Genomic DNA, 23,461 nt, shown 5'->3' with positions numbered 1-23,461 from the left:
ACTGCTACCACTTAGGGAGTCTAAATCTGACACTTTTTTACTTAACTTTAACATACGGTGGTACCTTGGGTTATAAACACCTTGGGTTACAAACATTTTGGGTTACAGATTCTGTTAACCCAGAAATAGTACCTCGGGTTAAGAACTTTGCCCCAGGATGAGAACAGAAATTTCACGGTGGCGGTGCGGTGGCAGCGGGAAGCCCCATTAGCTAAAGTGGTACCTCAGGCTAAGAACGGTTTCAGATTAAGAACAGATCTCAGGAATGAATTAAGTTCGTAACCACCACTGTATTGTTACCACTGTTATTTTAAAGTACAGAATAACGGGGGCAACAGGAATCATGAGAGAAGCGATGACTGGCTTCACAGTTTTTCCCACATTGTGATTTTTTACACACACACACACACTGTGATTCATGGTATATTAAGATGTCGGATATTATGAAACCGCTATCATGATGTTGACTTCAAACTGATTTTGGACAATGTATCAAAACATCACCCTGCTCTAATGGAGTTGTTATCTTGCTTGCTTGAGCTGCAAACCTCTCTATCCATGTCTGCAAACAACTTATTGGTGTCCAGGGGATAAACCTTTCTGGAGCAAAACAAGACTGGAACTGAACTCAACTGCCTAGGGAAACAGTTTTCCTATGCAACTTTAGCTCTGTTCTGGGCTGTCCCATAAAACTCTCCCAGAAACTAGCACGTTTTCAAAATAAGCAGAAGCACACCAAGCTTCACATTGTTTCATCAAGGTAGCACAGTGGCCTTGTAGAATACTCTGGGAAGAGCAGCAGAGATAAGAGCAGAGCTTCTTCCAAAAGGGTGCTTTTCTAGAGAAAGCAATGAAATAGTAATTAGGCTGTACCAGAGAGATGAGAGGAGGATAAGAAGCGAAGTTACACAGTGCTGAGGGACAGAGCCAAACCTTTTGTCTTACTCTCTCTTAAACACAGAGATGGTCTCACTTTTATGTCTGTAGTGCCTTTCCAGTTTTGTGGTATTTTTTTCCTGGGAATCTTCTCATCAGATAGGAATGGAATTGCTACAGTTCAGTATTTCCAATTCCCAAACTGAACAGGCAATCTAGAAAGATACAACTGTGTGTTGTACTGAAAGGTCTAGGTGGATAACTGAGCCTGAGTGACATTGGTAGGCACTGACAACTGTAAAACCCTAACCCTCACCTATGTTGTGCTGCTTAAAAAAAATAAAAATTCATCACCTCCAGCATAACCTGCTTTTAATGTGAACTAATCTGCTGCCATACTAACCTGGTTTCTGCAATTCAGTTAAATGCTTAAGCAACTGGATTTAATTTAATTACTCCTCCTTGGTGGTTGAGCTATTTGCAACAATGAGGTTTAATATGAAGTATAATTTTATGTAATTAGCATCAGTGGGCTCAAAGCTGGTATTAGGCATCTTCTCTTGTCAAACTGCATGCACTGGCTTTGGCTATAATTTATTCTTTCAAAAGTGTGTGGTAAATGCTTTCTTCTTCTTCCTCTTTTGCAGAAGGTAAAGGGTGCCAGTAACCAAATCTCAAAGTCTGAGTCATCCACTTGCATTATTCCCCTATTTTGAATAGAATCCCTATTTGCCTTTTTAAAGTGTACATGAAACCAAGCGTGTTCCATACAACATTTTGTAATTCAGGGGAAAAAATTGTTTGCTATGACTTTGAAAATAACAGTGCTGTCTGTTCTTTGTAAAATCTGAAGATACTCCTTCGCATTTATGTTGATTTATTCCCAGTAAAGTTGAGGAATAATTTTGCAATAGATCACTGTATCTTTTTGATAAACCATTCCAACTTCTTGGCTAGTTGCTGTAGTGGGACAAGGAGAGGAAGCAAGTTATTCCCATTCCCATTTTAGCTGAGTATCTGCTGCCTTAACACTTCTAGAAGGAGTCATTGGCCTGAACTTTTATGATTGCCCTTGAATTTTACAAGTGATGGGGGAGACTGGCATAAAAAGAGCAATCAATGAATTTAGTAGGAGATAAAGCAGCTGCCCACATTTACAGTATTTGCCTGCCTGAATTCCACCAGGGAGGCTCTACCTTTGCTTCCCCACATGCAAACCACCTCACTGAGGTATGGGGCACTCTCACGGTTCTAATAGACCAATGGTTTTCAGACTATATTCCATGTTGAGTTTTATAACACATGAACGGAATACAGTACAGAAGGAAAGAAACCATGTTCTCTGTGTTCATTATAACAGCGTTTATGGAAGGAGACATCCTGGCCCCTACAATGAGATCATTGCAACCAAATGATTACAAAAATTGTGGGAAGAAAATGACCATGTTCTGCCATATTTCAGTGAGGCGGCGCACTTGTATCACCATTGCTTTCCCGGTTTCGCATTCTGAGAGGAAGAGTGGAGGGATGAGGTGCAGGGAGCTTGGCCTGGTGCTGTGGCAGGAGCATTGGATTGGTTTCATCACCGCATGTTGGGAAGCTTGGGAAGCCATGGTGCCTCATCCTCACCACCTCACCAACTGCTGCTGCCTTATCTGTAGATGAAATGAAGTCAAACCATACTGCAGTGAAATTGTCACGTATGCTTTTTCCTCTGGCAACACATAACTTCTGAGAAATCGTTTCTAGTAGAGCAGCTTGCCACACTTAGCCGTACTAATAATCTAGATTATTTCAACGTTTCCCCAAATTTAGCAGTTGTGGCACAGATGGATAATGAATTATTTATTTTAATACCTCTATCCTTGTCAATAGAAAGATTTAAAAGTGCAAGAGATGGAGAAGGTGAAACTGGTTGCTTAGTTCTTAGGACAGTTTCAGGAAATGCTTTCCTCCCCTCCAAATGCTGAATGTTTGGGCAGTCCCACCACATATGTTTATTTGTACTTAGTGACTGACATCTTCTCCAACACTGGGGGATAACCCAAGTGCATAAACGAAATTTGTTTTAGGGTTAGGTACCAACCAAGGACTATTTTGAAATATATTTCTCTAGTATGTGCTGACAGGGATTTGTATGCAGTCTTAGCCCAGAGCCAATTCCAGCTGTCACAACACCTGGAGTTTATTAGGTACCCTTGGATAAGAAGATTTAATAACGGACAAGCTTCTCTGAAAAAAAACTTGGCCAGTGTGCGTTATGCTCCTCTGCAATATACAGCTGCAAGGGACTGTGGTTTTCCAGAGAACTTGCTGATTTCAGATAGTAAGGTTCAGCTGACTTGGTCAGTACCCTACTTCAATCGAGCGTAAACCCTAGTAAATTCATTAGAATTCTCTGCAACCCAAAGGGCTATTTGCAGGATCAACGCAGAAATAAGGCCCTGAAGGCAAAATGAGAGCTGGTGTTGTGTAGTGGTTACAGTGTTGGAATAGAACCTCGGAGACCAGGGTTCAAATCTCCATTCAGCCATGTATCTCACTGGGTGACCTTGGGCCAATCACTGCCTCTCAGCCTAACCTGCTTCACAGGGTCATTGTGGTGATTAAATGATGAGGGGGAGCACCAGCATCTCTCATGATCACCACTGGGTGTTGGTGCATTTAATTTAGCACTTTTATTTTTATTTGCTTCTATTTTCTACAGTCAACCTGTGCTACCGAAATATATGCTTTCATAATTTAATTAATCGCCATGATTTGTATTCATGTGGAATGACTGATTTATTAGCTTTCAAGGCTTCTGTAATTACTCTGTGTAAATCAAGTTTGGAGAGATTATGTTGTAATGGCTGCAAATGTACATTACTTGCGACACAGCAGGGATTGGTCATACAAGAGAGGTTGTTCAGATGAACGCATTAATAGCTTGAATTCTGTAAAAACACGTGGGTGGCACAATATTGTTGGGTGGGTGGGGGGAATCTCAAGATGGACATCTGTGTTAGAATTCCTGCTCCATGATTGCAGTCATGGGATTTTTGTCTTTCACATGATAGTATATGTTTTGACTCCACAGAGTGGGAAGTGAAGAAGACAGGATGTTTGTGTTAATGTGTTCTGTGAAGTGGGACTATTGTCCTTTTTTCTTTTTCTCTTTGCTGTCTGATGCTAGAGAGAGAGGGAGACATGTTGCAGTGCTCTGTGTGTGTTTATATGTAAATAAAGTAGATTAGCCAAAATGCTGAGTTGCTGAGGTCTATCACGCATGATGCACAAACTCTGCGGATCCCTAAGTGTGCTGGTGTCAGTTGGCATTGGTCGCTGTGATGTTTGGGCTGAAGAAAGCTTTTGAAGCTCCCGAACGATCGACCAGGAGGGAGAGAACATGCCAGTTGGGCATGTGTCTCTACCAGGGTCCTACTCGAGTGTAGGCTGAACTCCTGACAATCTGAAGCTACTGTTTAGACTGGGGTACGTGGGAATGTTGTGAATTAAAAGTCTTACATTACGGCACATACATAACTTGTGCAGTTTGTTGTCTGAATGGCTTTGGGGCTCTTGAAGTAGAACCTCTGAAAGAGCAGAGGTTCTTCAACCTTGCTAGATCCTAACTTAACCTTCCATGAATTGAATGGCTCTTTCTATCCACAGAACACTTTTGCTCTACTGGTGGAAGTGGAAAGAAGGCAATTATTGCTGCTTCCCCTATCCCTTGCTGGATGTCCCAATCCTCTGGAGTAGATTTTCAGAAGTCACAAAGGGCTGCAGAGGAAGGGTTGTACACTATGGGATGCATGAGATGGGACTTTGGCACGACCCAGTAGGGTTCTTCTTATGTTCTTAAAAGGAATTGGAAAAGGCCTTTCCGCAGGATCCAAGCCTATTGATACAACTCTAAACACATTTACTCAGAAACAGTGAGTCTTCCTTCTGTGTTCATATGCATAGGGCTAAGCTGCAAGTTTCTGTATTGCTGTTGTATGTTGGTTTGCTGATATCTTCCACTTTTAAAAAAATGCATTGGTGCTTGAAATTTAAGCTATGTGTTGGGCTGCAGACAGACAATAGTTTTGTCTTAGAGATGACAGAGAATTGAAAATGATATGCGAGATATATCATTTTCCATGGTGTGTGTGTACTCCTTCCTTTTATTCTACTATTGTCTGGAGTCAACAGTTTTTGCAGGCTTTTAAAACACTACAAAACCCTGTTTTACCAGAAATGATTGTGGAACAAAAGAAATGAATGAGCACACCCTGGGCAATGATGGTGCTGTCATGCCACTTTCAACTCTTTCTCAAAAATAATAACTGTTTCCGCCCTTAAGTATTACCCTTGAAATGCACCTTTCTTATTTGACAGAAGTTTATTCCTGAATCTTCTGCCTTTAAACCATCACAACCTAAAAATGAAATGAAACCTTACCTCTGTGGTAATCAGCTACAGCCTACTGTGTAATAAAACAGTTGCGATAATAGAAAATAATTGGAAAGAGACAAATGTCTTAAACTAGGCCTAATTCATTTTTCCCAGGAGGGTATAAGCAACCCCTCTAGATACTGTGCCAACCCTAGCAGCGAGACAGAATTGCCTTTAAATACAAGAATAAAACATTCTGTGGAACAGGTATTTAATGGCTAATAAAATGCCAGGATGTGTGCCAGACCATGTGTGGTGAATTGCTCCAAGAAGTAGCAAAGGAAATGTACTCCCCTCTCCTCTGTTTATAAGTGTTTTGTGCACAAAGCGGGACCTTGCAATATGTTGATCTTATTTCTGGACCTTCCTTTATGAAGTATGATTCTATGCATGAATAGTGCTATTAGATGTACAAATACAAAGCACATGCCAACATGTGTAAGTTCAGTCTTGTATTTAGTGTACTTCATCTGATATACCGGTATGTTACTGTCTACTGTCAGTAAGTTCCAATAATTTGGTCAATGTTGATATCTACTGGTAAGTCTTAAGAAACCCAGAGGGAAATTTTAGGGGAAAACTGATGTTTACCAGTGAATGTGAGCAATTTTGGATGATGTGGGCATCCCGATGGAGGTATTACACTCATGGCTGCCCCATAGTTAAACAATTCCTTCTTTACAGAAGCTTGTAAAAGCAACAGTCACTTTGGGAAGTAGCATAATTTGATAGACCATTGTTGGCAAGTGTGAAGCTTTTAACTGGAATGCACCTTATTTTTCTTGGACATTGATACTGCCTGTTTATGTCTAGCAAGACCCTCAGAAGACTTAGGTTCTAAGAGAGGAAGTGAGCTAGAAATCCAATTAATCAAAGCAAAATTCAGGACGTTCCTTCCAATGTAGTTCTTCACTGAAATGATGCTCGATCTTGAGTGGATGGAAGCATGGGCTGAGATATGAAGTCCCGTAGACTTATCCATACAACATGTGTAGACGGTTTATGCTGTTGCTTTGCTCTGCTGCAAGCATATATATAACCTGGTGATGGATCATGAGGGAGAACTGCCTTTAAAGACTGAGAGCATAGCGTACAATTTTATAATGCACATTGGCCTATGACTGAAAATCTGTAGCTAAAACAGGTTCTGGACTTTTAGCTTCACACCTGCTTATGTCAAAAGATAGTTCTGGTTCCCCACATTCCATAGCTCAGAACTACCACTCCCTTTTAAAGAGCTGAACTTCATTGCATGTCTGGCTCACTTCCAGGCCACCAAATCACAATTGCAGCCTTAAGGCAAACTGTGAGCTGTTCAGATCAATGGGAGTTTTGACACAGACCTGATGATATGTACTTCTTTAAAGATGTTTGACTTATGTAGGGCTTCACACTACATACTTTTGCTTTGGCCCCAGATCTCAGTCCTTCCTTAGACTGATTTCAGTTATACATTGAATTTTGACTGAACATGACAGCTTCATTTTTCTACTAAAAGCTTATGATAATTTGACTTAATTAGTTTAAATTTTTAAATTATTTAAATTATAGGGTACCGTTTGATGTAAAACGACATTCTGTGGGAGCATATTAATTTTACTTGTGTATCTGCTCTGAGGATTAGTTGATGGTGGTGAGGGAATGTCATCTGGGTAGAACTTGACATATTTGTCTGCGTATTGCATACCAGGCCCACTACAGCAAGAGGCTTTATTGAGCAGATGACAACTGTTTAACACATTCAGCTTGGTCCATAAACCCAATGGAGCAGTTCACATGCATATGTAATTTTCAATTTGCCCTAGTTTTTCTGAAAATACTATATTGCAAGTTTTAAAAAGTAAATCAAGTACATTGGATCCTGCTTGTTTAAGGCTCACGAAGACCCCGTAACACTTTAATTTAAAGTATTCGTGGGATTCTTTGTTAGATCAGGTCAATGGGCTCCCCATGTGGAAGTGAACTAGGGGATTCTAGAGAAAGCAACTGAAAAGCAGAAGCTCTCACCTTTTCCCCAGCATGGGCAGTTCCAGGCTACTGCTCTTTTTTGGGTAGGATTCAGTCAGATACCAGCAAATTCAGGTTTCACAATTAAAGTTGATCTGGCACTTCGGCACAACAAACTTGCTTGCCCCTAAAAAAACATTGATTGTAATTTTAATTACGTCTTAATTCTTTTGCAATTAAGAAAAATGATGGGGAAATCTGAATCAAACTGAGTTAAATTTCTCCCCACTCCTTGCTCAACAGCCTTGCTTCACATCCTTCTTGAGTGTTTTTGCCTGACTGGAATCTGCCCTTGAACTCGGAGAAGGATTCTTGCTTGCCTGGAAGGAGGTTGGAGAAGGGTGTGTGAGTGGTATGGAAATCTGCCTAACAAACAAAGTTTTAAATTCATTGTTCTACCCACTTTTGCCCTTTTGGCTCCTGCAAGGTTGCCCAGAAAGGAATGTGGCTCTGAGTCTTGAAAATGTCCCCCACTCCTCCAGTATAGCCATAATGACTATTAGCCACTGACATGCCTGCCCTTCGTTTGCTCCGCACTCAGAAGTTGCAAGAAATCTTTTTATGGTGAACAATATTACTGAGCAGACCTGAAAAGAATGTAATTCAACTAAGCAGAACAGAATGAACATGCTGTTTGTTCATTATGTGTCTTTGTACAGCCACTTGTAAATATTTCGCAGAGCGTTATATGGCCACACTCGTTAATGTTTACGGCTTGCTGTTGAGCAGAGAAACAGAAGTAAGGAAAGGCAAAGGCTTTTTTAAAAGCTGAGAAAATTTACTGACTGCTCTGAAGCCGACTGAGAACTCCCAGGTAAGTTCCACCCACAATTGTGTGGGCATGTCGATCCCTCCCCTTACCTGGCCAACTCTCTCCTGGCAATGCCTCCCAGCTGGGATTGGGTAACTGGCAGAGGTAGGCGGCCACCTCCAGGTGTCCAGCCTGGGGGGGAGGGGTGCGAATCCCGGCTGTACTGCCAGGAGCCACATGGGATTGTGGGGGCTGCGCGCAACCACACAAAAGCCCCCCCCAATTTGATGTCATTGACGGTTAGCCATTGACTTTCTTGCAAAAGTGTGTGTGGTTAGGTGTTCTTGCCAGACGTTAAGTTTCTGAGGCAATGGATTTGAGAGAGCGGGTGATTATTATTTAGATGGATTCATGTGTTTTACCATTAATACTTTAACTGTGTGCACTACAACTTGGCATTATTCCCATGAAAGAGATGTGCAACTGAGACAGATACAGCATCCCCCAGTAACTCTGTGCCTTGCACATGCACACCAGAACCTGACATTCTGGTACATGTATTCTGTAATCACTTCCTATGGTCTGTGTTGGTCTGACAGTGCAAGGCTAGAAATCACACTCGTTCCTGATGCCTGTTCATTCACTGATGGGCAACTGATATTCCAAGTTCTAGAACAAACATCACACTACCCTGCCCAGGTAGAGATGAAATTTGACCAAGAGGAGAATCAGCACGAAGGTTCATGCTACAATAAGTGCATTCGTCTTTAAGGTATCGTGGGACTCTGACATTTATCCAGATTTGCTAAGGTGCTTTGCATTTCACATGCAAATCATATTTGAAAGGACAAGTGTACTTTTGAAGATTGTGAAACTGCACAAAAGGCGTATAACCATAAATATGTCAGTGGAACATTAAAAATGAGAGGCTGGGTTTGAGATTCTTACGAAAGCTTGACCTATAAATGTCAATGCAAAGGATAATGTTATGCCCTATAACCAACCACAATGTGTTGTGATAAAATGAGTAGACAGGACTCTGTTGTTTAACTGACACAGCAGGCTTTCTCCCCAGCTAATAAATAAATGAATGGATGAATTAAAGGATGTAAATGAAGGCTGGTCTGCCTTTTGGAGGAAATTATATATGATTTCATAGGCTTTTATTATCTTCCGTTTGGCTGTTACTTCCTAATATTCACTTAAAACAAAACAAAACAAAAAAGTACAGGAAGCTGTGTTTGTCCATTAGTGAAATTCCAAAATCCACTGCAAGGCAATATCTTTCTAGGACAATCCAAAATGGCACAGTATATAGTGAAGCAGTTTTTTATTGCTCCAGAGCTCTTCACTTAGGTTGGATGCTAAGCAAAATGAATGTGGGGAAAAGTGGAAAAAAGCTGGCTTGATGTGGAAGCCACAGAGCCTGCATTTCACTCCCAGTCTTAGGATGGAGCATATGATTGCAGACTTACACTGATTAGACTCCACTAGGTGCTATTGACGTTTCAGGTGTTTTGTTGCTAAAAGCTATGGATAGGCTACTGTAGATTTGTGGCAAAAGGAACTCTCTACACAGATTTGGGTTTGTAGCTTTGTTCCATAAATGATGGGCTACATTTTAAGCCTTGTCAGTGATGCGCACATAGGTTCTTGCAGAAAGCCTATGGGATTTTGGCCTTCAGTGAAAATATACCAGATAAAAGGAGAAAGTGATTTGCAAGCCCGAAAGCAAGCCCCAATGAAAGCACAGCTTCTAAAAGGTATCGTGACAACAACTCAAACCTGTAGCAGCTTATACCACTATAATGGCTACAACTTGCCCAAAAGACTCCTGGGAATTGTAATTTGATGAGGTTGCTGAGATCTGCTCCCTGCCCAGAATCCCAGGAAGGATGGCTAAACAGGTTTGTCTGTGGTACAGGTCTATCCAGAAACTTCATTTAGTTTTTAATGTGACTGTAGTTCAGGCATTAGGAGCTGATCTCACCCTTGCTTTTCACATGCTGTTTGGGATTTTAGAAAGCACAGTTGCATCTTGTTGTATCTAGTTTGGCCCATAAGTGTGCTTTACAGGTGCACAAACAGGTGTTTGCTGCCGCCAGCATCATAGCTCCTTTAGAGGTTGGAGTCTCTATAAACCTTATGCTCAGAAAGTGCCAAATAACAGCGGATTTGTTGGTGCTTTGGAAGCTATGAGCAGGGGAGGGGGGTTTGCAGGCACCAGTGTGTGCCTGCAAAGCCCTTCTGATCTAAGCCCTACCTTTAGCTATGCCACAGCTGATGTCATATATGACATCAGGTGTGTGGCAGGTAGGAGGAGCTTGGCCAAAATGACACTGAGGGTCAAATGGGGAGGCCTGTGGGCTGGAGGTCATCTCCCCCATGCCTCCCCACATGATTTTTCTATGCTGTATATTTTTACTGTACTATAAGCAGCCATGGCTTCCGCCACAAAATCCTAGGAAGTGAGTTTGTAAAGGGTGCTGAAAGTTGCTAGGAGACTCTTATTCCCCTCGCAGAACTTCAGTTCCCAGAATTCCCTGGGAAGAGTGGTTTCCAATCCACTTTGAGAATTGTACTCTGTGAGATGAATAGCACACTCAAACCACAGCTCCCAGGATTCTTTGGAGGAAGCCATCATGACTGTTTAAAGGGATGTGATACTGCTTTAAATGCATAGTGCAGATGTGGGTTAAGGCATACTTTGCACACCACATCCACAAATGGTTAAGAGTGAAATTAAGACTAAAATCAAAGAGACTTAAAACTGTCCTTCTTAAAGCAGCCTGGACACCCAAAGAAATTATGGCAGTTCATTTATATTTAAGAATTGGATATTCAATTAAAACCAGGATAGTGAGCACTGCGGTGGCGGGGAGTGGGGAAGGGTAATTTCTTTCCTGCACCTTAATGAACACTAGGCAGAAGCCTGCTGTGTCAGCCAGCTCATGTTACATGACACTGGTAACGTAGTGTGAACGGGCTGAAGTAACTGGACATGACAAGCCACAACAATGACACATCTGCCGAGGAAATGCAAAAAGACAGGGGTGACTGGGAATCATGGTCAAAAACTTTTACAGAATCTGAAGGAAGAAAAAAGAATAACCTTTTCATAAGAATCTGTTGAGGAATGCATTTTTGTCTCACAGAAGAGGAGGGCAGGGGGATGTTGGAGTAAAGCTTGTGAGCAGATCCTGGTTTGTATGGCATGATGCACATAGTGGTGTTAAATATGCACCAATTAATTAAGCAAAGTGAAGCCTTTGGAAATAATAATAATAATACCCCACCCATCTGCCCCAGCCACTCTGGCTTCCAACAAATCATAAAACCACAGCAAAGCATCAAACATTATACACTATTTAGGGAAGCACTTGGGCATTTAGCGCTTTTTCATTTGTTACGAAGTCATGAGCTTTGGAATGAGCATTCTTATCAATGTTATTCTACACAACAAAATATATTTTACATTCACACCGTAATACCGTGAGCCATGGCTGTTGCAGAATGTTCAAGAACATTCTGGCTGCTCCGGGAAAAAAGCTCACAATTTCAGCTTGCAGCTTCTTGTGAGAATTGGCAGGCCAAACTTTCACACAGACTCAGGGAGGGAAGTTGAAACATGGAGGTCTGTGAAGCAATGGAACTCACAAGACAAGGGAAAGATAAGGAGCCATTATGTGCTGTGGCTGAAGGAAGTGGAGGAAGCAGGCAGTGTTCTCAAGGTCATCTGAGAACACTTTTTTTAAACCCTCCTTCTAAAACACATACACATTAGCAGCAAGAGAGCGTGTTTATTTGGATGAGATGGAGGAACCACATAAGGCATCTTCAAGAAGCAATCAAGAAAACTGACCCACATGAATGAGTTACTCCCCAGACAAAAGGCTTGATGGGTCAGGCAACCTGGTAATGTAATTTCCAGCATACAAGAAGGATTTTATCAGTTACCTTTATTCAAACCTATTTATTGTGTACCTACATGGCTGCTGGTTTTGTAGGTCATGCAGCTGCACAATAATCAATGAGAGCATCGGGGCAGGTGGCTGTGGTCCCTGGTCAGCTGAGCACTGACTCAGGTCAAAATATTTAACAGTCTGAACTGCATACAGTTGTCTTGGAATATAGTTCAGCATTACCAATAGACAAATCTGTATTTCAGGAATGGAATGGAAAACATTTGTTGACCTTCCTTTTTTGAATCACCTGTAGCTGCCTTCAACGGCATCCCTGTGGCAACATTCATATGTGCTCCAGACAAGTTATCTCAGGGAGCAGTAGATGGAAGAGCTAGAGATTGGAGCAGGGGCAGAGAAGAATAGGATTCAAAGAAGGGAGCAACGAATGAGAAAGGGGTCTGGCAAACTTGCACACAAAACTGTGTGCAATTGGAGCAATTGGCACTAATCTGCAGGCAAATTTTCACGGTAACTTCAAAAATAGAACTTGCAAACCGATGTGGAACTGAGTTGAACTTAAGATTGCACAAATGAGAAACAGAGATATAAAAAATAATAATAGTAGTAGTTACAGGTAGGTAGCCGTGTTGGTCTGCCGTAGTCGAAACAAAATAAAAAAATTCCTTCCAGTAGCACCTTAGAGACCAACTAAGTTTGTTATTGGTATGAGCTTTTGTGTGCATGCAGTGTATCTGAAGAAGTGTGCATGCACACGAAAGCTCATACCAATAACAAACTTAGTTGGTCTCTAAGGTGCTTCTGGAAGGATTTTTTTTTATTTTGTTTCAAAATAATAATAAACGGATTTGCCCATCCTTATTGGAGATTATTTAAAACTATTGCAATAGATTTTTTTTTTAATAAACCACAAACTAGGGCACAAATCACCTCAGAAATAAATATGGCAGCATGGTTAACAATAAGCAGAATCAAGGGGTGCTTACAGATGGGCAGCTGTTAGCAATATTAAATCACTGCTCCCCCACTGTTACTAGCAAAATTCCACTTGACTGTCCACTATAACTTACTGCACTTTTTCATCAGTCACAGTGGGTGGGATGTAGTGCTTTGAGCAGGGAAGGGAAAAGTCCAATGGTCAGAATGGTCATATGAAAATTGGAAAAAAGATTTAAACTGGTGGTGACCATGAAGTTTCTTTCCTTGTTTACATTTGAAGTATAGTGTTATACCACTAACATTCATTCATTCAAACAATATATTTCCAATATGTTAATATTTTAAAAACCCAGATTGAAGCCAATGGAAGAATTAAGGAGCCAAGTTACGGATTGGTTACAGTATCACCAACTACACAGTATGTTTAAACTAGATTAAAAAAAAAGGGTTTTGGACCAAAGCTCACAATCTGAAAGAGAGTTATTACAGAATAAGGAAAAACTACTGTCTAAAATGTATAAATTATTACTGGAATGGGAAACAAAGGACAAGCTGGTTAAAGCTTTAATGACCCACTGGGCAATGGACATAGGGCATAATATAGAATTAAAACTCTGGAAGAAACTTTGGAAGAACGATTTGGAATTTACTGTTTGCTACACACTGAAAGATAACTACATGAAAATGATTCATAGATGGTATTTAAACCTGAGCAGATAGGCTAAGATGTATAAGGTAGAATCAGATTTGTGTTGGAAATGTAATGAAATGGAAAGAACTTTTTCATATGTTGTGGGCATGTAAAAAAGTTAAAGAATATTGGGAAATGATATATAATGAAATGAAAAAAATGTTTAAAACAAACTTCCCAAAAAACCTGAAGGCATTTCTGTTAGGAATTGTTCAGACAGAGGTCCCCAGGTGTCAGAAAATCTTATTTATGTATGCAACAATGATGGCTCAGAGTTTGTTAGCCCAAAAATGGAAAGTGAGAGAGGTCCCAGGTAAGGAGGATTGGCAGCTTAAGATGATAGAATATGCAGAGTTAGTTGGTCTAACAAATAGAATAAGAGAGAAAAAAGAACTGGTATTTAAAGAGGAGTGGAAATTTTTTGTCGAGTATACAGAAAACAATTGTGCACATTTGAAAAATGCTGGCAGCATAGGGTAAATAAATTGAAAACACATATAACATATAAAATACTTAAAGCTGCAGCTATCAAATCTGCACTTCCTAAAGCAGTATGAGAACAAAAATGTAGGCATCCCTCGAAATTTGCACCTACCTGAATTTTTCAAGAGAGTTCTTCAACCGAACAATGCTTACAAAAATGCATATATTAGAGCAAAGTGTGCATATCAATGAAGATAACATAAAAATGAATTATATTAGGAGAACTTGCTTGCAAAATGTGTACATGAGTCCAAACCATATACAAAAATGTGTTTATTATGAGGAATGCACACTAACATGCTGAAGAATTTGCATGAGGATTTTTTAAAATAAAAAATTGCTGCAGAAATGTGGACAACTGAATTTAAGACTGGAAAAGTGAGAAGCCAAAAGAGCTGACATGTCCTTCTATCCCTTACCCCCTGCGTTTTCTTATCATTAGCTATAGCACAATGACACTCATTCATTTAAGCTGTATTTCCCATATATTTTAAATAATTATATCTGGAAATGCATTTTAGCACTGATTAAAAGGGTTTTTTTTAAAAAAAGAAAAAGAAATGGAAGTTATGCATGCTGCCAAGGTGATAGTGAGTTTGTACTATGTAGTGAGAGGCTAACCTGCCTACTAGGTCACTGTTCACATCAAAACTGTGCGCCTTAAAAATGATGGAAGCATCACACTAAGTGCATCTACATCTGTGGAAATTGTGCTGCTCTTTCCCTCTTTAGAAAAACTTGATATTTTTGCGATAATAAAAAGGTTGTGTAAAAGAAAAGCATTACAATGGACAACTGAGTTGCATGGACTTCCTGTAAATATGAGTGAATGAGGCATGACAATTCCAAACTCAACTCCTAGTGTGGAAGAACCTAAGAGGAAGATTTTATACAACAGGCAAGAAAGGTTTCTTTGCAAAAGTGAAAGTGAAAAGGAAGGCATATGAAGAGCAAATTGCTAAAAATACACATCTTTAAATACTTCAGGAGCAGGCCCAACCAGAGGGCTGGTTCACATAACACCCCAAGCTGAACCTTGGCTTACCAAGAATGCCCAACTGCACAAGTTGTCAGGCTCCTGGAGATGAGTTTGCAGCCAATTTGCTCCTCCTTGGTTCTGTTCTCTCCTATTTGTGGTATGATGAATCTCATATAACCATTAAGGCATGAAGGGAATTAATACCATAGAGCAAGGTGTCCTGCCAGGTTTAGCTAGGTCACCCCTCCTTACTTTGGGAGGAAGGTAATCAAGTCTATTGCTCTCTTGCAGTCTATTTGAGAAGCTCAGCATGTAGAGGTCTGAGTAAGTTGCTCCAAGCTCAAACTGTATGGCTTACATGAGCAGTTCTTGCATTCATATACCAGTAATTTAGGAACTGTAACCACTCTAAGTAAGCTAAGTTTTACTGCCTGTGCAACATTTTCTGAATGCTGTATGGAAAACCACACGAACCTGACCTTTGGAGAGTAAACCTTTGTAAGTAAACCATTTTTAACATACTAAATGCATGGTCTTTTTCTATGCAAGGGAAAAAGGAAAACTTCAGAAGGAACTCACAATGACCTATTTTAAACATCTAACATCCTATATTTCCACACTTTACTGCACATTTCGTGATTTTAAATGGGTTCTCTCACCAAAGAGTACTTGCCCCAAACTTTGATCTTGGCATTCAAGGAATTCACTCCCCCCCCCATTGTGAACCCACAGCAATGTCAAGCAAAGCTAAACTAAGGATTGGCTTTGCATGCCATATGAACTTAGACTTAAGGTTAAGCCCAACCCACACTTACCATGAGCTGTAACCAGTAGAGCTGCTACATGTCTTCCTAAAAAAAGCTTTTCGAAATATGGCAACCCTAGTAACCAGTATACAATGTGGAGAAAATGTATATAATTATTTTTCTCCCATGTTCTTAGGTCTAGAACTCAGAGTTAACCAGCAAGGTTGTTCACAAGTGGGACTTGCAACTTGTACAGTCCAGCCAGCCATAACGTCTTCTAAGTTACTCCATTCCGTTCCTCTTTCTCTCCAGTTTTCTGTCAGTCCATCTGACAAATACCCAGCATATCGTGGCTACTGAGCCTGCTCAAACCTCTATAGGCTACTTTTGTGTGCTTTCTCAGAGATGAAGTTCATTAATAGCATATACTACTGCAGCAGTAAATATACTGGTGGTGATAGGCAAAAGAAAGTACTCAATGCAAAATTAATTTCACAGAGGATAGGTCTTCCGAGGCCTGTTAACCTTGGTGGAGGAATATAACTTCCATGTTGTAGTTATACCTCTAATTATCAGATGCTGGGGACAGGGCTTCCCAAAGTTGGATCTCCAGCTGTTTTTGAACTATAATTCCCATCATCCCTAACCACTGGTCCTACTAGCTAGAGATGATGGGACTTGCAGTCCAAATCAGCTGGAGACGCAAGTTTCGGAAACCCTGAAACATCATGTCCTGCTTGTAAGCTTTCCAGAAGCATCTGGTTGTAAACAAAATGCGAGATTATATGGACCTTGGTCTGAACCAACAACGCTGTGTTCATTTTTGTCTAACATTTTTCTCCAAAGAGGCCTATATTACTGGGGACTGCCTTTTGAATTTATAACAAATCTAATGCAGCAAATTATATATAAGCCTATGTAGTGAATGATAGATGTCACACTCTTTTCTTTTTTAAAGCCACAATAAAAACTAATCTAATCGCAGACATCACAGCGGTACATGGAAGGATGATTGTTGTTTAATTTTATTTGCAGGAAGTTTTCCTCAAATGCTACCGGCCTGTTCTATGCCATGGAAGGTGAATGAAGATAAGATCTCCTCCTCACTGAGAGAGACTGTGATGAAGATGGAAAGGGGAGCAACTTCCCTGGGCTCCATCCTGCCCATCCTCGCCTGCTATTTTAACCAACTTTTGTAGATAGCGTTTTGTGCCCATCACTGTTGCATTGTACGCACCTGATATGCCCTAGATCGGGAGCACAAGCGTTAGTACATAAAATGGCTAGCCTGCATAAACAGTGCCATTAACTGGGGAAAACATTTGTTGTGTCAAAAGCCACAGCCTCCTGCTGTCGTTATCGCCAGTTGAACAAACGACAGATCCTTCATGTCGCTGATGTCGTCTAAAGCGCAATACTGGGCCACGTTGCTGCATGACTGGGACAAAGAGATGATGATACAGTCTGGTTACTATGGCAACAAAGGAGGGATAGTTTTAAAAAGAGAGAGAGAGAGAGAAAGAGAGAGAGAGAAAGATTGAGAGAGAGAGGTTCCTAACACCCACTGTAATCATTGTCAAAGAATTCCTGTTACTGTAAGGGACATTATTTTAAAAGTACATATGCTTTTTACCTATTTATGCAGACTTTCTATAACGTGACACATCCCTCCCTCTTTAGTTTAGCTGCAGCGAGCGGAAGAAAACACAGCACAGCACAGCACAGCACCGCACCACACACACACACACACACACACACACACACACACACAGGCCTCATTTTCTGCTTGTAAAATGTGTGTGTGTGTGTTCTTTAAAAGGCAGTGGTTGGCTGGTTTTCCGGACATGATGTGGTTGAAGCTGTCATCGTAATGGAAATTCATTGCTGTAGCTATGGTAAATCGAGTTTTCTGCCTGTGCTGAATGCATTAGTCTAATGAGATGTTTGCAGCTGGAGAGCGGAGCTGCTGGGGATGTACGGTGTGCTAACGGACAGGGGGAAAATGGCTTGTGGAACGGTCTGCGTGCACGTGCTCCAAGTCCTCTACTCTCTGGGCCAAAATATCTGGTGTCTGTAAAGAAGCTGATCCATCATTAAAACATAAGCAATAGGTAAGGGGAGGGGGGTTGTTGTTGTGGTGGTTGTTTTCCCTGTGCTTTGTTGCTGCTGCTGCTGGGTCATCCCCTTATTAAAAAATCAGCTGTCATTATATCGGCATGGCATGCTATCGACTTCAATATTTCTACAGCCTTTTTAATGTGATTCATACATGTATGCATATGCACATATCCTGGTGTACAATTTCAGGGAACACTCAAGCCTTAAGTTTAACCACCTTAATGCTAATTATCAGTACTGTCTTTGGAACAGTTCCGTATGGAAAGGCATCCTATTAAAGCCTTCTGCATGTTTTGTTTTTTCAGTATCAAACAAAGTCTCTCTCTGTGTGTAGTTAATTCTGTGGTTTTGATGATAAATGAATGGCTTGAAGGTTTTTCATATGTTTGTCAAAGTGGACTTTCCCCATTTCTGACAAGTAAAGGGGTGTGTGTGTGTGTTTTGAAAACTGCTTATACCAGAATATAAACAGTGTGGTTATAGCCTAGATTTTGCTGTTACGGCTATGAATCCCTTTAAACATTCTGTCCAAAACTGATCTATTTATACCTGAATATTTATGCTGATGTACCCTTAATGAAATTCACAGGAAGCCCTGTATATATTTTAAGCATGATGATTTTAACTTGGAGAGTGTAAAACATAGAACTTACAGAGAATACCATTTTTTTTAGCTTTGGCTGTGTATACCTGCACTATATTATTTTACATGTTTTAAAATGTATATGGAAATGTGTATTTGATGACTATTGAGTGGAACACCCAGAAACAAAAAGAGTCTTCGTCTGAGTCAGGGGAAATGCATCTGTTGCATGAAAAAGCCTCTCCGATGCCCCTAACGTAATTACCTTCCACCTTAGACCAAGGGGATTATCAGTGAGTAATTGAACAATGAGCATCTCTGAAAGTTGCTTCTCTCCCCCCACCCCACCCCCATTTGTAAATACGAGTCCATGAATGGGCTTTCAGTGAATAGGTTCATCTCATTAAGGAGGAATAATATGGAGTTTCCTGCTCATGTGTAACATGTTCCTGAAATTCAAATTTTATTTTTAAACAAAATGCCTGCAGATTTGTGGTCAAGCAGCCTCTTGATGGGTGGGTGCTTTTAAAAATAAAATTAAAATATTATATGCTCTGGGCTTCTAAGGCTGGCTCCACAGAAAAATAGAGGTTGGGGGGTGGGGGGAAGCAGACACAACAGGAGTGAATGAGTAGAAAATGCCGAGTGTTTGTTCTGTGCATATATAGAGCTGCAACCTGAAAATCAGAGGATTTAGCTGGACTGAATGGCTTGCAGCTTTCTCAGAGATTCAGTCATTACTATCTTGAGTTTAGGACAAGTCTTTAGGAACAAATCTGATGCTGATGTGAATTGGTGGCTCTGATCCTGAAGCCAACAGAGCTTGAGAAGTTGGATACAGGTTGAGTTTATGTCCAATAAATTCTGTGCTTCTGCACTGAAATTACCTATCTGTGGACCAGGCAGAAAATGTTTTAGTAGCATATTCCTCCAGCAGAGGATTTGCTGACCTTTAAAATACCTGCTTTTAGAGATCTTTTGGCAATATTAGGTTCAATATATTTCTTGCTTATTCACTCCCATGTGTATGTTTCAAAGAATTGTCTTACAGTGGTTGTTTTCTCTATACAATTTTGTCAAGAGTGGTTAGATTTCCACTCCTGGAGAAAAAGAATGAGACTATGTCCTGGGCTTGATCAAAAATTCCTGGGCTAGATCAAAAATTTGAGTCTAATCTCTTGTCGGAATCAATCCTGACACACAGGCTCGTACAAATGTGGCAGCTGGATAGATTTGATATCTTTGCGTCTTCAGAGACCTGTTTGAAGCATTTGTAACCAGAATGCTTTGTAATACACAGGTGAATGCCATGGGGAACGGAATTAATACTACAAGCTGATATGTGAGTTTGAACAGCCTTCAGCAACAGTTTATACTGTGAATGAACAAAAGGTGACCACACAACCAATAAGTGATATCCCACCCCCTCAGGCACTTACCAAGACAGCTTAACTGATACCTCTACCTGGGGATTGTCCCCAGTTAATTTTGACCCTTACTCCTTCTTTACTGTCCCCAAATAGAGAACAGTTATTTGAAAGTGAGGTGGCATAGCATCCTTTCTGCTTTCATACAAATTCCCCTCCCTTTGCAACCCTAGCAATGATACTATTTTGAGCTGGCATAAGGAAAATACAGACAGTGACACCCCACCCTTTTGCTTGCCTGCAGCCTGCATTGTTCAGTTACATTTTTCACTATCCACTCAAAGTTTTGGATCCAGTACAGTACTAGAAAGACACTATGAGGATATAAAACCTGCATCTCTCTCTCCCCCCTGCATATTTTCAACTATGCAGCACTCATTTTGCTTATCCATAAATTAATATCAGGTTGCATTGGTAAAACCATAAAATGGTACTAAAGTCCCCCCCCATCCAAAGTAGATTTAAAGGGGGTTAGACAAACACATGGAACATAGGTCTATTAACAGCAGTTAGCTATGATAGCTCAATGAAACCTCCATGTTTGGATGCAGTAGCTCTGATTATTAGTATTAGATTCCAGAGACAAGATAGGACTGTTGCCTTCACATCTTAGTACCTGCTTGGCCACTGCAGGGTGGAAGATGGTGAAACAGATAGATTTTTGGACTGATCTAGCAGGAGTTTTCTTATGTTTGCAATGTCCCTTCTTTTGTCTTATGAAATTGGGATTTTTGTTTTATTTTGTTGCTTAAAGCAATTGGAAAAGCAAGGTTACAACAGGAATAGACCCATGACAACATGCCATGGTGTTTAAATATTTCAGGATTTTTATGTTTGTTTGTTTGTTGTTTTTTTTTAAAAATATATAAAACAGAGAACAGACCCTGCAAGCTTGAGCCCACATTTAAAATGCTTGTATCTTTTAGGCTAATAGTAAGAACAATTGTCACATAGTGGCTAAGAGACATGGACTGTATACACAGTATACTCTTAAAGCACATTTGAAACACATTCTTTGCCTAAAAAAACCTCTGGGCACTGTAGTTTGTTAAAGGTTGCTGTGAACTTTAACTCTGTGAGGGCTAAACTACAGTGCCCAGAATTCTTTGAGGGAAGGAACATGGTTTGAATGTGCTTTAAAGGTATAGTATGTACACAGTGTAGTCAAATATCATGTTTGCTATCAATTTAGGACTCTTTGGCAAGCCACTCCTCAGTCTGCTCTGCCCTCCTCCCAAATATGTAGTTTGTGGGGATAATAATACTGCCATTACTCACAAAGAGGGTATAAGGATTGCTGAGAGAATGTGCCTGTTTTAATTTTTTAAAGTTATTTTTCATTTTGTTATTTATAGCAGTTTTCCTCAAAGACAAGAAACATATACCTGACAGGAATCTGAATAAAATCCTTAGTATCTAAGTCACACTAAGCATTCTCTCCATTATACTAGCCACGATGGCTGATATCCAACTTAGTCATATTCAGAGTACATTTGTTCAAATCAATGAACTTAAGTCATTTAACTCCATTGATTTCAGTGGATCTACCCTATGACTACTGTTGGATATCACCCAATATCTGATTTATATAGTCACACAGATGTGTACTGGAAAACTATAGTGTTGTGCAATTCAGTCCAATATCTCAAAGCTTTACTCTTCCTTCCTTAACATGTATATGGCGTATAGAATGTCTTCTGCATCACTTAGTTACAGCTTAAGAGATAGAAAGGACTGCTCTGTAGGCTGAGTGGTGAAATGCTAAATTTGGGTTGAGCTGCAATATACAGCAGTCTCAGCAGCTCACACCAGGCTTCAAGGAGCTTCTCAGTCTTCATTCTCAAGCAGTTAATTTTGCCAAGATGAAGTAGCCTTGAAACAGGGCTACTTGAAAGGTGCAGAGTAAATTTGCATAGCAGTAGGTTTCAGAGATCAGAAGCCCCTGGGCCAGGAGGAATACCTCACAAACCCAGAGAGGCACCAGGGACATTAGGCCTTGGAAGCCAGCCCTTTGGAGAGGGGTGGTGGTAGTCCATGTCTGCTACTCACTCCCTTCTCAGAGTGGCCGTCCAGAAAAAATCTAGTTGCTGACCTGATATCTGCTGAGCTGATGTTTAGTATAATTTAGTGACCAGAAGGGATATGTAGCCAAACATTCATATGTGTCTCAGCAGAACAGAATAACTAGTGTGTATATTATTTATACATAAATGTATATTTTGCTCTTCAGACTAAAGACTTCTAGAATGTCTAACAACCATAATTAAAAACAATAATCAGGTACAAATATAGGTGTATTCTTGTTAAACGGGTCTTTTAAAAATCCTGTTATTCATTTTGCAATATCTCCTCTTTATGCTCCAAAAGATGGGAATAAAGAGAAAATATCTATTTACTTCCTTGCCCAAATGGCACGAATGTTTGAAATAAGTTGCTGTTAATATATAGGTGTATTAATATGCTGTTAAGTGAAACGGTGATTTGTTCACCTCCCCATTTAAAACATTTTAAAACAGATTTTTCTGCGTATGTAGAAAATACTCTGAAGATACAAATATCTCGGTCATCCAGAATGAGATGGTTTGGTGTGTAATTTTGTGAGAATACAGAACCGTACAGGGGAAAGAAATAAGATAAATGTGCGTGCGGATCAATCAAACCCTTACAGATTTCAGTAAATTGAGACTTAAAACTTGAGGTAATTAAGGGTGTGTGAGTATGAACTTTTAGTTTTTCACCCCAGTTTTGCTGTTTGTGAAGCAACTGCCGATATAGGTAACTTGCCCCCCTGCTTTTCTGTAGGCAGGTGGATAAGATTGTATTTGGACAATGAGAATGAGTCAAAAGGTTGCTAAACAAAGGTGAGAGAATCACCCTTTGAAATACCAAATTTGAAGCGGAACTTAAGATTTAAAATGATAGCAAGGCACCTCCTACAGAACTTGAGAGATAATTCTTAGTATATAGAATATGATATACATATGCATGGTATACCAGGATTGGATTTCTCTATTAAATCCCATAGGTTCTTATAAAATATATAAGACGTTGCCATTTCCCAGCACCATCTGTGGGAATTTCCCTGAGGAGAAATGCTATTTGAGAGAGAAATAGTCAAGTCTATAGCAGTGTGCTTCAAGTGGACTTTGAGTATTGGAAAATGCTAATGTTGTGAGGAATCTTCTAATCACAGGTATCGCCTAGGTAACCAGAGATTGTGAAGGAACTTTAAAAAGATTAGCTATTGCTACATTCATTGTTTCGTGAAAGATGATTGACAGATCTTTATTACAGGAAAAGCATACAGGATATGCAGCAAGCTTCTGTGACTATACTGTACTAGTAACAGAATGCAAGTCATCACATTATCTCCAGGTCTGTAATTAATTTTCTGATTTTTTGAAAATAGTTTCTATGCACAATTTGCATCTGAAGCATCAGAAGATGGCTGCCTTTTAGTGGCTTCTAGTTCACTTGTGGGGTGTGGAACTAGAATCTTCTGCTGTCTATTTGATG

The 23,461-nt window shown here is 40.2% G+C and overlaps 1 protein-coding gene across 3 annotated transcripts in view; it reads left to right on the top strand.

Annotated features, from left to right (window-relative positions):
- The first annotated feature begins 17,357 nt into the window (after positions 1 to 17,357).
- The window catches only part of SCML4 (Scm polycomb group protein like 4), an 83,274-nt gene continuing 77,170 nt past the window's right edge, over positions 17,358 to 23,461 (top strand). For all 3 annotated transcript variants that reach the window (XR_014546840.1, XM_083608407.1, XM_083608406.1), the window contains exon 1: positions 17,358 to 17,928. The gene's annotated coding sequence lies outside the window, so the exon portion shown is untranslated. The remainder of the gene's footprint in view (positions 17,929 to 23,461) is intronic.

This window comes from Podarcis filfolensis, assembly GCF_964270895.1.
Source record: "Podarcis filfolensis genome assembly, chromosome: 3".
In the NCBI taxonomy this organism is placed as follows: Eukaryota; Metazoa; Chordata; class Lepidosauria; order Squamata; family Lacertidae; genus Podarcis; species Podarcis filfolensis.
This window is presented reverse-complemented; position numbering and strand designations above follow the sequence as displayed.